Source organism: Sceloporus occidentalis, unplaced genomic scaffold, assembly GCF_023333645.1.
Source record: "Sceloporus occidentalis isolate IW3139 unplaced genomic scaffold, rSceOcc1.0.p SCAF_4, whole genome shotgun sequence".
NCBI lineage: Eukaryota > Metazoa > Chordata > Lepidosauria > Squamata > Phrynosomatidae > Sceloporus > Sceloporus occidentalis.
Genome location: NW_028316984.1, coordinates 139,469,436 through 139,486,041, shown reverse-complemented (window position 1 = coordinate 139,486,041; position 16,606 = coordinate 139,469,436). Strand labels below are relative to the sequence as shown.

Sequence of the window (16,606 nt, the reverse complement as noted above, 5' to 3'; positions counted from 1 at the left end):
ATCATCCTTACATTCATGTGCACACATGCCATTTTAATCTTTCATTATACTCTCCAGCCAACCATATACAGACTGTAATTCCTACTTGATACAATAGTCTTCAGAACTGCATAGCTTTCTTTCAGAAAGAGGTATAATTGCCTGTGATCTCAATGCCATATAGATGACTACAAGTGGAAATTTTCAGTATGCAGCCTTCCTTCCCACGAATCTCCAGCTAATCTGTTTCCATACCTCATAATTAGGCATAGAAAAGCTAAGCAGGATAAGGATGGTTTCCAATTGTAAAAGCATAAGGTAATATTAAGATGCTTACATTTGAACACATGGATTCTAGGACATTAATCCACTGGTACCAACACTCTGCATAGTTTGGTTGACAACTGAAAAGATAATTCAGCCCTACACCTAGAATGTTCTTTATGTACTGTGATCAAGAACAATTACTATGCCAGGGCAACTAACTTCCTGCCTGCAACTAATTTGAGATGAAGGCTGCAACATACAAAGGTCTATCATTTAATCGATATTAAATACAACACTCTTCCATTATTAGCAGCAGGCTAACAAACAGGAAGTAGTCAGGCATCAGCTGAGGCCAAGCTGAAAATAAAAGTGAGTTTAGCATGCTCATTTTAGCCTTTATCTTGAATTCCACCTCCTCACTATAAGCTAGCTTTCCTGCCAGAACTGTATTAGGAAGCCTTTTGAAGGTATGCAAACTCACTTATAAAGATAATGTAAGAAGGTAAGCTCCACTATATTATTCAGGAACAAGAAACCAAATGTGAATATTGAATGCTCTTGAGATATTTTTATAAATAAAAAAAAGTATTTCAGTTCCTTCAGTTTCACTCCCTCCAACTCTTTGCCCTCAAACAGATCACATCTCTCAAACTGACCATATCTGATTAAACAGAAACAGTCCGGCCAAATTAACATTCCATACCACCGGCCTGTTTTACAAGCCTGTTGCAAGAAAACAGAAACAGATTTAAAGTGAAACTGTCTGTTGTTGTTTTTTAAACAAATATAATCATTAATGACTGATGTCAAGGACAATTCAGGTGTTAGAGTTGTTAGTGCAAACAGATGGGATAGTCAGTAGCTCCACTACTTCTAGATCACTGATCCATGTATCACCCATGGTCACATCCCTTATTCCAAGACAAATTCTTTTGAGCGCACAAATATGGCCACAGTTTACACTTACGTGTCAAGTATTGGTGGTTCAAACACTGCAGGAGCAGCAAAGTAAGCAATACTTGAATTATTCATAGATCCATTCTTTGTATTTCTGCCTGAAATAGTTCTCAGTTTACCAGCATTTCAATGTAGCCTGACTTAGCTGTATCAGGTACCCAGGCAATTGGTAGTAAAAAGTACCCTCAAGCCACAGCATTCATTTGTGCTACAAATACATGTCTAAATTCTCCATATTCCATAATGCCATGTCCATACCAAACATTCTCACGGTCACAATTCCCAGGTGCACAAATAGCATTTGTATATTGGCATTATATACAATGTTCTGTGTGTGCAAGAATTCATCCTCCCCATCTCCAAATGCACAGACACTTAGGAACTCTGGTCCTTTCACTGTGTACATGTAATAGAAAAGAAGTTCCCCTTTTATTTGTTAAAAGAAACACCAAAGGTACACACTGCATATAGACACGCTTGACAATACAGTACTCAAAAATGAAGCAATAGATATCCACATTTTAACAGGACAGTCAGCAGAGAAGTGGATAGGGCTTTTGGGAACTGAGAATGGTTAAATAATTCAGGGGTTAATGTGTGATGTTGTCTTAATAAACCTCTGCTTGCTCTATTTTTACAACTGTGTCTGGCTGTTCCTAATATGTATGATAGAGTGTCTGGTCATGCTTTCCACAGTGAACTCAAAGAACAGCACATCCACTGGTCCACAAAGGAATCACTTTGAGGCCCAAGTACCCAATTCAGGAAAGCATCTTTGGGGGGGGGAGGCACAAAGTGAGTGACAGGAGCCCAAGGGTTTGGAACTGTGGGGCTAGTCGGCAGAGGGGACCCATCACAATACTTTTCAAAACTTTGCTTGAATCACACATGGAGAAAAAACTGCTTGGAGTGACCATCCAAAGCAGTTTAATAGCTAATGATAAGAGAATTAAGGATTCCAATCCCTGCCACTTTTTTAGTCAAAGACTCCTGATGAAGCTGCTTTTCAGCATCAGAACTCAGTTACATGCATCATATACTATTAGTCCTCAAGAGATTCACTTTAGAGATCTATCTTGAAATCGAAAGCCTAATAATTAACATTTTCCTCATTACAATTTGCCTGTATCGCTCTCCCTCCTCATGATTTATGTCCTTCAACCACAACAGGAACTTGCAAACCATTCCATTGTTTCGATCCTACCTTGAACATGTCAGAGGAATTATGGTTCTAAAGAGAACAAAGATGATAATCTGGCTGAAGGGAAAGGAGGAAGTTACCTTTGTTGTCCTACACAAATCTCTCATGGTTATGTATTGCATGAGGCATCAGAATTTCAGAGTTCTGTGTCCATTTTGTCCTTTCACCTCATTTGCACTGATCTTCAGAAGTCAGTTGCATAATTGTTCTTTAAGGTCTCCAGTACAATTTTACTATTATAAACAACAAGTACTGGACAGCTTCTGATGCATAAGGTTGGCTATGAAAAACCCAGGTTAAAAACCAGCTATGAATCTCATTGACTGTAATTAGGTAAGTATTGTTGTGATGTTAACTGGCTTCAGAGTCTCAATATATTACTTACTTAATACACACACACACACACACACAGAGAGAGAGAGAGAGAGAGAGAGAGAGAGAGATTTGCAACATTGTGCAATAATAAAGCCTTGTTAGTTTGCCAGTTCACTAGTTGAGCTGTAGTTTACTCAAAGTGTAGTAACAATGCCTTTCAAAGCAATCCAAAAACAATACAATAGCTTTTGTCTTAACTCACACTAAGCCTGATCCACAGTGAGCAGCCCAGAAACAGGGGATGGAGAGCATTTATATTACTGCTTACAGCGTAAGTTCTGAAATACGGCTGAAAGACTCTGCACTCCTAGCAAGATTTCTGAAACCATTTCAACAAAATGCTCTGAAACAGTAAGCAAATGTTAAGCTTTTCAGGTCTTTCCCTTCATCTAGCAGTGACAAGCACCCCTGTTTTACATCAAGAGGGTTTTAAAAGTTCAGGAAACACCACAAGCTAATGTTGTGGTAATAGACAGAGATATACAGTACTTTCAGAGCTATACATTCAGGAACTCTGATGGATTGAGTGTTGAAAGACAAATGCTTTTAATAAAGTAAAGAGGAATTATTTTATTTATATCTGGTCACATTATGTATGAGAGTCAAACAGTAATGTCATTGACACTCATGAAACCACAGTGACAGCAAAAATGCAGACAAAGAACAACTGAAATTTCTGAATTACAAACCAAAATGCTTCTAGTGTTAAGAAACAAGCAGACCAATTCATGGAGGCAGGATTTTAGCACCTTCCCCCACTTCTTCCAAGTTCACTCCCACATTGTTTCCAATATAAGAAAATTAATCTACACCAGCTGGTTTGGGTACATGCTGCAAAAATGGCAAGGCTTTGATTCTGCGTATCCACAATCCTCCCATGACATACAGAACACTAGTTTTGGCTTCCTCACCTGCGGAGAGAGAAGATTCTAAGGTCAGATCTCCTCTGAAGACAGAGATCTAAAACACCCAAAGGACCTGAAGCAAACACTCAGCATATAGCATTAGACTTCATTTCACAAACAAGCAGTGAATTTTACTATGGGTGAAAACTGGCCCGTCAATTTGGCTTACACAGTGACATTACATTTTATCTGAAAATATTCGCATCAAAATGGCAATTCCTGGGTCTCTAGCATGGCCCAAATACACGGGTTAAGATTTTAAAAACTTAAAATATACATTCGCTCATATTAAGCTGTACCACTCTGATTAAGACTCCAGTTGCAACAGGCATTTTCAGATTTTAAAACAGCTGACAGTCTGTATCCAAGAAATATTCAGGGCTAACCATTGGTCAAATAGCAAAGTACAACAATATTCAAAATCCACAAAACAGTGATACCATTATCAGACCAACCAAATTGCACAAATCACATGATGCAAGTTTTCGAAGCTCCACTGGCTTCTTCATCAGGCAAAGGTGTTAAAAATCATACAGGTTGGTAAAAACTGATTTTCCTTGTTCTTATACTTTATGAGCTATATTTTATGGAAGCAGGATTTTAAATGTACAACAGAAAGCCCATGAAGTAGCACAGGATTGCCAAGAACACTACTACATTCCACTTTGGACACATGATGTGGATTTTAAGGACACATTGGCTAGTTTCTAATACCTCAAGGGTAATTTTAAGTGACACAAGACAAACTTATCTTTCATTCTATGAGGATGGATCTCAACATGCACAGCTACTTTTAGGGAATGTACTCCCTGTGACCCAACCTTTCAGCAGTGAGTATTAAGGTTCCAAAGCGGCATTAGTACAGGTGTTATAGCAGACTTTCTAAGTCAGGGGTGGGCAATTGTGGAAGTCAAGGGGGTCACATTGACTGCCAGGAGAATTTGGAGAGTGATACACCCTCCCACCGCACCTACTCCTGCAAAAAACAATTATCCCCGGGTAAGCCAAGGGCGGACTGTACTTTATTTTACCCCAAACAGCTTCTATGGGACATGGGTGTATTCTTACCATGATGGGGCTTCATGGGCCATTTTAGACCCAGGGTTTTTTTTTTAACACCAGGACATGAGCATTGTTCACTTCCTGTTTTTAAAAAGGCCTCTCCTGAGCATAGGTTGGCACAGAAGTCTCCCCAAAATGGTGAAAATACCCCATATTCCCCCAAGGCATTTTCAGGTTAAAAAAAGTTTGAAAATTTTTGCAGATGTTGTTTTGATCCTGGGGGGTCTTCAGCCATGGTGGAAATGCCCCCCACACCCCTATAGGTCATTTTCAAGCAAAACCTGGTTTTTTAAAATGGAAAAACTAATGTCCGGGGCCCACAAAAACAGCTCTTGGGCTGCACTTTGCCCACTCATTTCTGGGTATGCCCACTCAGCACTGCCACTAGTTCCCAGCAATTCCTTTCTGAATGGTCAATGATTCGGTAATACTAACTGCAAACAAAGAAAGCCAAGCTTCTGTTTGCCACCTGCCCTCTTTCCCGTGATATTCTCTTTTAAAACAGGAAAAGTACAATTGCATAAGAAAAAAGAAATTCTTGAATGCAGTCTGGCAAAGAGTGCTAACTAAATTTTGCTTTTTAAAAAAAGATCACAGCATGCAGGAAAATTCTGTGGGTTGCCACTCTTAGATTAATTTTGAGTTATTTTTGTTCAGTAAAAATATCCTGTCTGCAATGTTCAGCACACAAAACAAATACCTTTAACCACTTCCTGTTTTCACTCCATCTTTGGGCTGCAAACAATATTTGAAGTTAAATGCTGCATTTTTATTTCTTGATGTAAGTTAGTTCCAGGAAATATTAGATTTTCAGTAAATTCTCCTAGTAATTTATTTTAGATACACGATCCCCAATCTTTTATGCACAGATTTTCCAAGGGAATAAAAAAAAAATCCTATACAACTTCCTCTCTCTTCCCCACTAAAGAGAACATGAGAGAATACAACAGTGATCTATGAGACAGTATAACTGCCCACGCCACCCTGAACATAGTCCATTTTTTTGCAGTTTGGAAGCAAAGCAGACCTGGTTAGTACTCAGATGGCAAACCAACAGGAAATACCAGGGATCTCCAGATAGGGCTATGGAAGAATCCTGCCAGAAACCTTAGAGAACCACTTCCTCTCAGAGCTGACAATTCTGGCTAGACAGGCCAATGATCTGACTCAGAATAAGGCAGCATCTTATGACAACTGAAATAATACATACAAAAATACACAGTTTGGTGGCATGTCTCTGAACACCACTTACATACTGCACATCTAAAGGTCTAGATATCAAAAGGATGTTGTCTTCCTGCTGTACAAAGAAATGCAAAATTCACAAGGGGACAAAGTTTAAAGGGACGCTGTCAAATAAACAGCCACAGGTTTACATCTTTTTCGAGAACTCTTTTTTCTCAACAGTGTCTTCAATTCTAGTGAATGGTAATTAATGTTAAACACTGTTAGTTACAGCAGCAGTGTCCACTATGGCCCTCCCCCACAATGTTCTTTTTAAATGTCAGTCTTGGACTCTACTTCTCACAGCCTCTATTCACACAATGTGACAATTAAAAAAATGCTCTAACAGGGGAAGAAGTGAAAAGTTAATGTTTCCACTTAACTACGAGATGTCTGGAGCATTTCCAGCCCAAGATGGAGTAATGAAGAAATTAAACAGACATGAATGTTTGGATGTCACTGCACAACTAGAAAACATACAATATTCAGCATAAGTAGGTAACTGCCATCAGAAGCACAAAAGAAAGCTCCTTGCTTTAACTTCCAAGAATCTGTTTCAGTATGAGCCAGTGAGGCGCAGTGGTCTGTGTTGGACTATGACTCTGGAGACCAAGGTTCAATTCCCAGCTTGGCCATGAAACTCATTGGGTGACCTTGGGCAAGTCACATGCTCTCAGCCTTAGGAAAAGGCAATGGTAAACCTCCTCTAACAAATCTTGCCAAGAAAACCCCAATGATAGGTTCAACTTAGGGTTGCCATAGGTCAGAGGCAACTTGAAGGCACACAACAGCAACAGCAACATCATCTATTTCAAAGGAAGGAACTGGCAAAAACACCCCTGAGTATTCTTTGCCTAAGCAAGCCCTATGAAGTTCATGGGGTTGCGATAAGGTATCAGGTGACTTGAAGGCACATACAGATACATCTAGTTTAGTTCATTCTAGAACTGTCAACAAATTAATTTTGTTCTCACATCTGCCAAAAGTGTCCAGCTGTGTTTGATACTCCATTGCTCTTCAAGTATTCAGGCCTACATTTTATTCTGGTTGGGTTTGCATGCAAGTAATACTTTATCTTTGGTGGTAAATTAATGTTGTCCAACAACTGATAATGAAAGCAAAAGAAGAGAAATAGGAACATTCTAAATTATTTTCAGTTCACTTGACAGTGCTTTGAAACCAAAGCCTGGGCCATTTAAACAAGACAGTTGTCGGATGGTCAAAGCAGGGACTGTACAGAGCCATGCAAAATACTGATCAGCATGTCTTTGATGTGTTACATGTGTCATAAACAATATCAGGTTTTTGCCACAGTAAATAAGTTTTAGATACATTGTGTCTACCTTAACAAATTCCTGAGGATAAGGACAGAGAACTGTTTGAGGTGAAATGAAGTCATAAAAAGCAAATCACATAGATTTCCACCAAACTTGATCATTGTCTTGCCCAAAACAATTTTTCTCTGTCCCTGTCCTGAAGAATTTATTAAGAGAAATTCATTAACATCTTTGCTGTGGCAAAACATGATGTTGTTTATGAACTAACATTATACTGATAGGTTGCAACAGGATTGCAAGTTTGGTGGGAATCTATGCGATTTTACTTTGTATAACTGCAATCCAGTTCAACATATTAGTATCAAGTTAGTTCAACAAACAGAGCAAGGTTTGGGTGTTATCTAGTCAAAGCTGAAAAATCAACATGACCCATCTGTGACATCAAAAGTGGTATAACAGAATTCCCCATGCCCATTTGACCTGACTGCCGGATATCTCTATTCATGTTTACTTGTTTCTTCAAGAGCCGAGCTCCTCATTCATGGTTGAAATGTCACACTTTAGCTTTTATAACTAAAAAAATATATATTTTATATAATTTGTTGAATGGGTAGGATAATATAGTAATTTACATTTTAAAATGCTATGTCCATTACAGTCTACATTCAACCAAAAAAAAAACCCCTTCATGAAGGAAATCACTATTGTTCCCATATTATCAATGAGCAGCTGATGTTGACAATTACACATTGCACTATTAACCATTAAAACTCTGAAAGCTGAATTACAATTTAAACTCAAGGCTAACTTGGCATTAATACTGTTTACATAAATGTTTGCCTTAGTTACATAATCACAAATGGAAAGTGCACATAAAACAGCTATAATAACCCAAAGAAGTCGTTTATGTATCAAAAGAGTACTTTTCCAACAGCAGTTGAAGAACTCATTTATCTTTACTATTTCTCATCTTCTGAAGAAGCCCCAATACAAATGCAAGGAAACTCAAAGTTCCCTAAATAACATTGGTGATGGTGATTGTGTGCCTTCAAGTTGATACTGACCTATGGGAACCCCAGGGCAAACCTATCATGGGTTTTTCTTGGCAAGACTTGTTCAGAAGTGGTTTGCCATTGCCTTCCCCTGAAGCTGAGAGCATGTGAGTACAACAGTAAAATAATTTTAAGAAGAAGAAAAATCTTACTCTTCCAGGTAGGCATGTGGACTCAGCATATTTTAGTTGCTCCACTCTACTACATTCCTACAGAGCCATAGTATGGGATTACTGCCTCGCTTTTGCCACTCCTTGCAAGGGAAAGAACCAAGGCTGTAATCTGTCAGGGACTGCAGTGATGCAATCCAAGCATGGCTACCTGTGCATAGATCAACTGTGTTTGCTGGGATTAAGAGCTCTTATGGATATTTTCTTCATGCCATAGGAACCAAAAAGGCAAGTAAGATGAAGAGTCCTGGCCATGTGGAAGAAATCTACAATATGTTTTCTTTCCACTCCTCCCAGAAAGTATGGTGGCACTGGTAGGTTAAAAAGTAAAATCCATGAGGTTCAGGATTCTGACGTTACAGTCAGCCTGCCATTTTTGCAGCTTTGACTTTTGTGGATCTGATTATTCATGGATTTGATTAACATGTTCTCTCTAGGAATCTCTAGGTTCTCTCCAGTGCGACTCTGGTTGAAGTTGACCATAGAGTCACACTGGAGAGCTTAGAGATTTCTAAAAAAAAACTTCTCTAGGCATTTTAGGTCCTCCTCCATCATGATTCTATGGCCTGTTACAGACTGCCAAAATAAAGCTGCTTCAGGTCTCTTTGGAGGTATGCTGTTTAAATGATGCATGCATCCTAAGAATCCGGAAGCTGCACCAAAGCTGCACTCCAGTGCTTAGGAATGGAGCGTGGCTTTGGCGCGACCTCCAGACTCTTAGGACCCCTGCATCATTTAAATAGCATACCTCCAAAGAGACCCGAAGCAGCTTTATTTTGGCAGTCTGTAACAGGCCTATGGTTAATTTTTTTCTGCTGGATGTTGACCACAGAGTTGTGCTGGATGATCTAGAGATTCCTAGAGTTGTTCTCTCACATAAAGAGCAACAGTGTTTTTCCCCACTTTTACAGGGATCTTGTGCACCTAATACCAGTGAATGTGGGGCCCCCACTGTACTTGAATAGCATAGAAGGAACTGCAGATTTGCAGTGGTTCCCATGAGGTGAAGCAAACATTGTAGGGCATCCCAAGTACAGTATGAGTGCAAAGTGTTCTGTTGGTGCAAGAGCCAAGAATCCTAGCAATGCTATATACAAATATGCATGACATTTTTATGCTTATACATCTCAGTGGCCTTTCTTTTTAAGTACTTTACTTTTAAAAAAAATATCATTCTTGTGTTAGTAACTATACCACAACCAAATCTCATGTGAGGACTTAGGTTATGAACAACTGAAGCTAGAAAGCTGAAATATCTTTCTGCAGCTGCAGGTGACCAATCTATGCTATAAATTAACCAAACCATTGAAATAATACTGCTTTCAGTTCTGTTCAAGAAGACCTGAAGAAGTTTGAGTTGCTAAATCTTCTTGAACTTCATACAATGATGCAATTTTAGCCAGAAACTGCCCTATACAAACTGATTCTGGAGAAAGAAAGCAAGGGAAAAAAGCTGCACAGCTACAATGATAGACAGGATCCTGCAAAGTGAAGCTTCATTGCATAACAACATTTACAGGAACACAAAGATAGCACAGAGAAATAAGCTGGCAGCAGTATTGAACAACAAACCACTTCATGCATCATCAAGGTATTTCAACATCTTCGCTTCCTCTCACTTAAGGACAATATACAATAGACAGGGTTACAATCAGATGAAGAAGAAATTCAAGGAAACCAAAGAAAGCAATTCCTAAGAACAGAAACAGGCCAAGGTAGTACATGTTAAGCAATGCTTCCTACCAAGTTCATCATGACTGCATAGTCTATTGTCTTCCCAACATAATCAGCCACTGTCCCCCCCCCCTCGACCGGGGGAGAACTTGGAAAATTTGCTCTTTGGACTACAATGCCCATCATCCCTAACTAGCATGGCCCCTTACTAGCTGGTGATTCTGGAAGTTGTACTCCAAAAATTAACTTTCCATAGCACTGGGCCAGTGATGGGAAAGGGACTTTCCCACAGCTGCACAGAACTTCAACAACATACTGAGGCCGCCAGAAGCAGAACTACATGGCAGATACCCAACCTCTCCCAGCTTGATTGCAGACATAGTGAACTTGGGCTGACAGACAAATCAGGTATCAGCTAAAGGGAGGTATGAATTCCTACTCCCTCCAAACTTGAATGTAGGGATGTTAGCAAAGGCTATGAGGATTAGATACAACACATGAGGCACATTTTTATTTAGTCATTTATATCCTACATTTCCCCTAGTCCCCAGACTCAAGGTGGCTTACAAACATGAGAGCAGACACAGATAAAAAGTAACAGCAGAAACATACAAAAATTACAATATAACAATTGAACTATCAACAGAATCAAACACAATTTAAAAAAACATAGCCATTAAAAAGCAACAAATACAGACAACAAAGCAGACTATGTAAAATCTTTTCTCCAAGGGCTGCTGCAACAAAGAAGCCTTCAGCTGCCACTGGAAAGACGCTTTGGAGAGGCCCAGTCTAGCCTCCCTGGGAAGGGAGCTCCAGAGCTTGGAAGCAGCCACTAAGAAGGACATATCTAACATTCCCGTCAAATGGGACAAAGGAAAGTGATAGAACAAAGGAGTGATGGGACAAAGCAAGGACCTCCTCTGAAGATCCCCAAACCTAGGAAAGCTCATATGAGAGAATGTGGTCCTTCAGACAACCTGGACCCCAGCTGTATAAGGGTTTACAGGTCATAACCAACACTTTGAATTGTGATTCAGAACAGACAATGAGTTAGGTAAGAAGGGCAACCATGGTTCCAGTCGCACTGCAGAAATAATTCAGTTTGACACCACTTCAATTGCCATGGCTCAGTGCTATGGAATTCTAGAACTGTACTTTGTTGTGGTATCAGAGTAGAGCAGGGGATCAAGAGAGCAGTACCTCAACAAACTACAGTTTCCAGAATTCCACAGCATTGAACCAAACTCTATAGTATGGATGCAGCCCAGGTTTAAGGGCTAAGAGCATGGGGGGCGGGGGCGGGTTAAGACTGAATAACTTCAGCCTTTTTTTGTTTTTCAGCGTCTGCTCCCTATCACCATTCCCCTGAAGCTTTTGCAATGCTGGAGCAGGAAGAGCCCAACCAGGCTCCTGCTTACAGGCCTATCAGTCAGGGAGACCAACACAAGTTTTAAAAGGTCTTTAAAAGTCTGCAGAGAGATAACAATAGCTGATATTGCAGTCGTATTTAATAAATAAAGAGCTATGTATGGGGAATAAATGGATTCAATTGTTCTTTTATTTGTGCAAAATGAAGAGTTTCTAAAACATGTAACAAGCACAGTGGGAAACAAAAATATAACATGGTTAGATACACCCATACATATGCGCCTAACAGATAAAAGTGTACACTGTGGAGAAAAACATTACTGTGTAGAAACAATTCAAATCAATGGGAATTACATCAAATTTTAGTCCAAAAAGCAGGGGTCCCCCCCATCCCATACAAACATCTAAATTAACTACATATGAGAAATTATACCAAACAGATTTAGGGGCATAGACTACATAATCAGGAAAATAAAATACGTAATGAAGTGATAATATTTAGAACAAAATAATTGCCATTTACAACCGAGTATCTTAAATGGCAGCATTTTGAACAACATTTGGAAGATGCAGACCTTCCAAAAACATTTTCTAGAGAAGGAGTGCAGAATATGAGAAGTCCAAACTTTTTGAGTGCAAATGTAAACAGTTGATATTGTGTGCCTTCATTTCTGACTTATGGCGACCCAAAGGAGAACCTATCATGGGGTTTTCTTGGCAAGTTTCTTCAGAGGAGGGTTGCCATGGCCGTCCTCTGAGGTTGAGAGACTGTGACTTGGCCAAGATTCGAACCCTGGTCTCCACTGTCCAACACTCAAACCACTATGCCATGCTGGCTTCTGTACATGTCTACTTCTAAGTAAATCGCCACATGCTCAATGGCACTAGTTTTTAGATAAACATGACTAGGATCACTACCTAAGTCAGTGATGGTGAACCTTTTACAGACCAAGTGCCCAAACTGCAACTCAGACCCCACTTATTTATTGCAAAGTGCCACGTCCCTCTGGCTTTCTAGTAAGAAACTCTGGCAAACTCTGTGCTGGAGCAACAGCATGTGTGCCCACAGAGAGGGTTCTGAGTGCCATCTCTGGCACATGTGCCATAGGTTTGCCATCACTGACCTAAGTTGATGACAGAAGAGGTTAGCAGTCTGACATGAGGCTCAAACAGACCAAGCCATGAGTCCCTTTATATACAATCAGATTAGCTTTTTTTATGTCAGCTTTTCTCTGAAAAGAGGGCCATACTACAAAGGAAAGTGATGCCTTCACTCTCTCTTAACCTGATAACGTCTTTTTATTCTTTTTCACAGTCACCCTTGCTCTACCACTTGCACGACTTGTCGGTATATAAAAGGGGAGACAGCCTGATGTAGTGGTTTGACTCTGGAGACCAGGGTTCGAACCCTGGCTCAGCCACAGAAACCCATTGGGTGCCTTGGGTGAGCCACGCTCTCTCAGCCTCTGAGGCTAGCAATGGGAAAACCCCTCTGATAACACTTCCCAAGAAAACCCCACAATAGGGTTGCTATAAGTCTGAAATGACTGGAAGGCACACAAAAAACAACAACAAGATATAAAACTAGATTCATCCATAAAAGATGACATTTCACTGTTCCAGTAAGCAACAAATGAACAACGCAACCTTCTACCAGGGCACAGATTTCATCCATTATGTTCATTGCTCCCACCCTCTTCCCAGAAGAGGATGAAGAGAACTTCTTCAACTTTTCTCAGGAATTCCTCAGACGTCACCAGAGCACAGCCCCAGAGGGAGAGACACAAAGGAAGAATACAACTCCAGTTGTAGACTACAGAATCAGTAAGGGAGAGTATCGATAAAATAACTAAAATAACTGTATTTGCCATTCCAGCTGAACTCACCAAGTGGGTCCACCACCCACCTGGTGACATGAGTGAGAGCACAGTCCCACGATGCCAAGGAAGACCCAGGTCTCTTATTAACTCCCTCCACTGAATCCACCTCCAGGGAAAGAAACCAGGGCCTATGGCTTCTAGCCCACCCCCCAGGAAGTGCTGAGAGCGCCACTGCAGAAACAATCTGGTTTGACACCACTTTAACTGCCAGGGTTCCATGCACTGAAATTCTGCGAATGGTAGTTTTGTGAGACATTTAACCTGTCTCTAGTGCCACAACAAACACCCATTCCCAGAATCCCATAGCATGCGGCCTGGCAGTTTAAAAGTGGTGTCAAACCGGATTATTTAGCTCTGCTCTGATGCCACAACAAACTACCATTCCCAGAATCCCATAGTATGAAGCCTGAAACTGGATTATTTAGCTCCGTTCTGGTGCCACAACAAGCTACCATTCCCAGAATTCCATAGCATGGAAGCCTGGGCAGTTAAAGCGGTGTCAAACCTGATTAATTCTGCAGTGTGAATACTTCCCAGACAGCTAGGATGTTTCCAGCCTCCCTTCGCCTCGCCTCCTTTGGGATTTTGACCACGAAAAAGGGCGAGAAAAGGAATATTGCTGTGGTTTTCTGCCAAACCAAACAAGAAAAGGAGCTTCTGGACCCATTTCAAGCACCAGGGTTTCTCTGGTCTCCTCAGAGCAGGTGGGCGCCCCTCCTTGCCCAGGGGAACCAGAGGTCCTCACCGCCAAGGAGGACCAGGCACCACAAAATGGAGGACCTTTCAGGAAAAATGGAGGACATTTTAAAACAAAAGCTCAGCACACTCCTAAAAATATAAATGGATGCTTCTTTAGTGAGGCTCAAAATGGAGGACCTTTTGGAATCCCTCCTGGGCAGCAGGTTGTGAGGGAGGGCAGGTCCTGGAAAAAGAGGACCAACTCTAGTCCAGGGTGAGCAGCTGGCCTCACCACCGTGGAGGACCAGGCGCCATAAATTGGAGGACCTTCCAAAAAAATGGAGGGCAGGTCCAAAAAAACAAACAAAAAAGAAGCTCAAAACACTCCTGGAAATGTTAAAGGCATGTTTCTTAGTGATGCTGAAAATAGAGGATATTGTGGAATTCCCTCCTGGGCAGGAGGCTGAAATGGAGGACAGGTCCTGGAAAAGGAGGTCAAAGTCTGGTCATTTTGGCTTGGCAGCCACTGTGGCTGGCCTAAGAAACCCAAGCCTCCAGCTTTGTTGTTGTTGTTGTTGTTGTCGTGTGCCTTCAAGTCCTTTCTTCCAGACTCCTGGGAAAACCTGGGCTTTTCTTGGCAAGGTTCCTCAGAGGACCTTTGGTCATGGCCTCCTTCCCCTGAGGCTGAGAGAGTGTGACTTGCCCAAAGCCACCAGGCCAGACTTGGTCCTCCTTTTCCAGGACGCGTCCTCCATCCCAACCTCCTGGCCCAGGAGCAGCAACCTCCTCCATTTTGAGCATGGACTGCTATTTCTGCAGAAATCATCCAGTTTGAGACCGCTTTAAGTGCCCTGGTTCAGTGCTAGGGAATATTGGGAACTGTCTTAGCCTTCTCTGTCAGAGACAGCTCTGGTGCCACAACAAACTACAGTTCCCAGGAGACCCTGGGAAAACGAACCCAACGGGTAGAAACATCCCGGTTTGATCCCACTTTGATCTGCAGTGTGGATGCATGGTCTCCAGAGTGCTATCCAAGAGGCCCCTCTGGCAGAGACTCACCTCAGAAGCAGCCCAAGGAAAAGGCTTTGTATGGAGCAGGCTTCTGCCGCTCTTCTGCCGGTGCTTCTGGGAGGCCGCCTGGGCCCCTCTGCTCCAGGAAGAGGAGGCAGAGGCAACATTCGCCGCCCTTGCAACAAAATGGCAAGCCCAGCGCCCTCCCGGCTGGCTCTTGCCTGGCTGCTTCCTCCTGCTCCTCTTGGCCCCAGAGGCAGAGGCAGAGGCAGAGGCAGGCAGGCCAGGCGAGGAGGAGGAGGAGGAGGCTCCTGCTGCTGCTGCTGCTGCCGCTGCGCCGGGCCTGGCGAGGGGGAGGGAAAGGCAGGGGAGAGGCTGCCCTGCCTCCTTCCCTCCCGGAGCCCGGGTTTAAAGGGGAAGCCCAGGAGGCAGAGCCCGAGGGGAGGGAGAAGGAATAGGAAAGCAAGGGAGAGGAGGAGGAGGAGGAGGAGAAGAGGAGGGGAGAGGAAAACAGAAAAGAAAAAGAAGAGGAGAAAGAAGAGGAAAGGGGAAGAAGGGAAAAGAGAAGAAGACAAGGGGAGAGGAGAAGAGAGGAAAAGAGGAGAGGAGGAGGGGATAAGAAGAGAATGTCAGAGGAGAGGAGAGGAGAGGAGAGGAGAAGAGAAAGGAAGGGAAGTGGAGAAGAGAGGACAAAGGAGAATGGAAGGGAAGCCCCAGGCCCCAGGAGGAGCCCCGAGGGTCCCTGGGCACATAAATAATAGAATCATAGAGTTGGAAGAGACCACGAGGCCCATCCAGTCCAACCCCATTTTGCCATGCAGGAGACCAGAATCAAAGCAACCCCCCCCCCACACACACACACACAAATGACCATCCAGCCTCTGCTTAAAGACCTCCAAAGAAGGAGACTCCACCACTTTCCAAGGGAGTGTGTTCCACTGTCGAACAGTTCTCACTGGAGTTTATCACATGGGAGAAATTTCTCTTAATTTCAAATGAAAAGAAAGTGGAGCCAGAACGCATTCGCATGAATTCACTAGTTCAGTGAATTTACGTGAATTCGCATTGCATTCAAACTGACTTCCTATTGCCTGAAAATAGCTTGCCATTGCCCAAAATTGCATGTGATCACCTCTCATACAATAAGGTGAAACCTCATGATTGCGTTCGGACTGACTTCCCATTGCCCAAAATTGTGTGTGGTAGTCTATCACGCAATAACGTTAAACCCCATGATTGTGTCCAGATTGCCATTCCAATTGTCCTTGTCTGATAACGTCCACTGTCCTCCTAATGTTGAGGTGGAATCTCTTTTCCTGCAGCTTGCATCCATTGCTCCGGGTCCTAGTCTCTGGAGCAGCAGAAAACAATCTTTCTCCCTCCACAATATGATATCCCTTCAAATATTTAAACAGGGCTATTATATCACCTCTTAACTGTCTCTTCTCCAGGTTAAGCATACCCAGCTCCCTAAGTCTCTCATTGCTTTCTTCTGGAAATGCTCCAGTTTCTCAATGTCCTTT

General features: G+C 42.1%; 1 protein-coding gene across 4 annotated transcripts in view; it reads right to left on the bottom strand.

Moving 5' to 3' along the window:
- Positions 1-15,339, bottom strand: part of SUSD6 (sushi domain containing 6) — a 90,788-nt gene extending 75,449 nt beyond the window's left edge. For all 4 annotated transcript variants that reach the window (XR_016280955.1, XM_089521765.1, XM_089521764.1 and 1 more), the window contains exon 1: positions 15,132-15,339. The gene's annotated coding sequence lies outside the window, so the exon portion shown is untranslated. The remainder of the gene's footprint in view (positions 1-15,131) is intronic.
- Between the last annotated feature and the right edge of the window lie 1,267 nt (positions 15,340-16,606).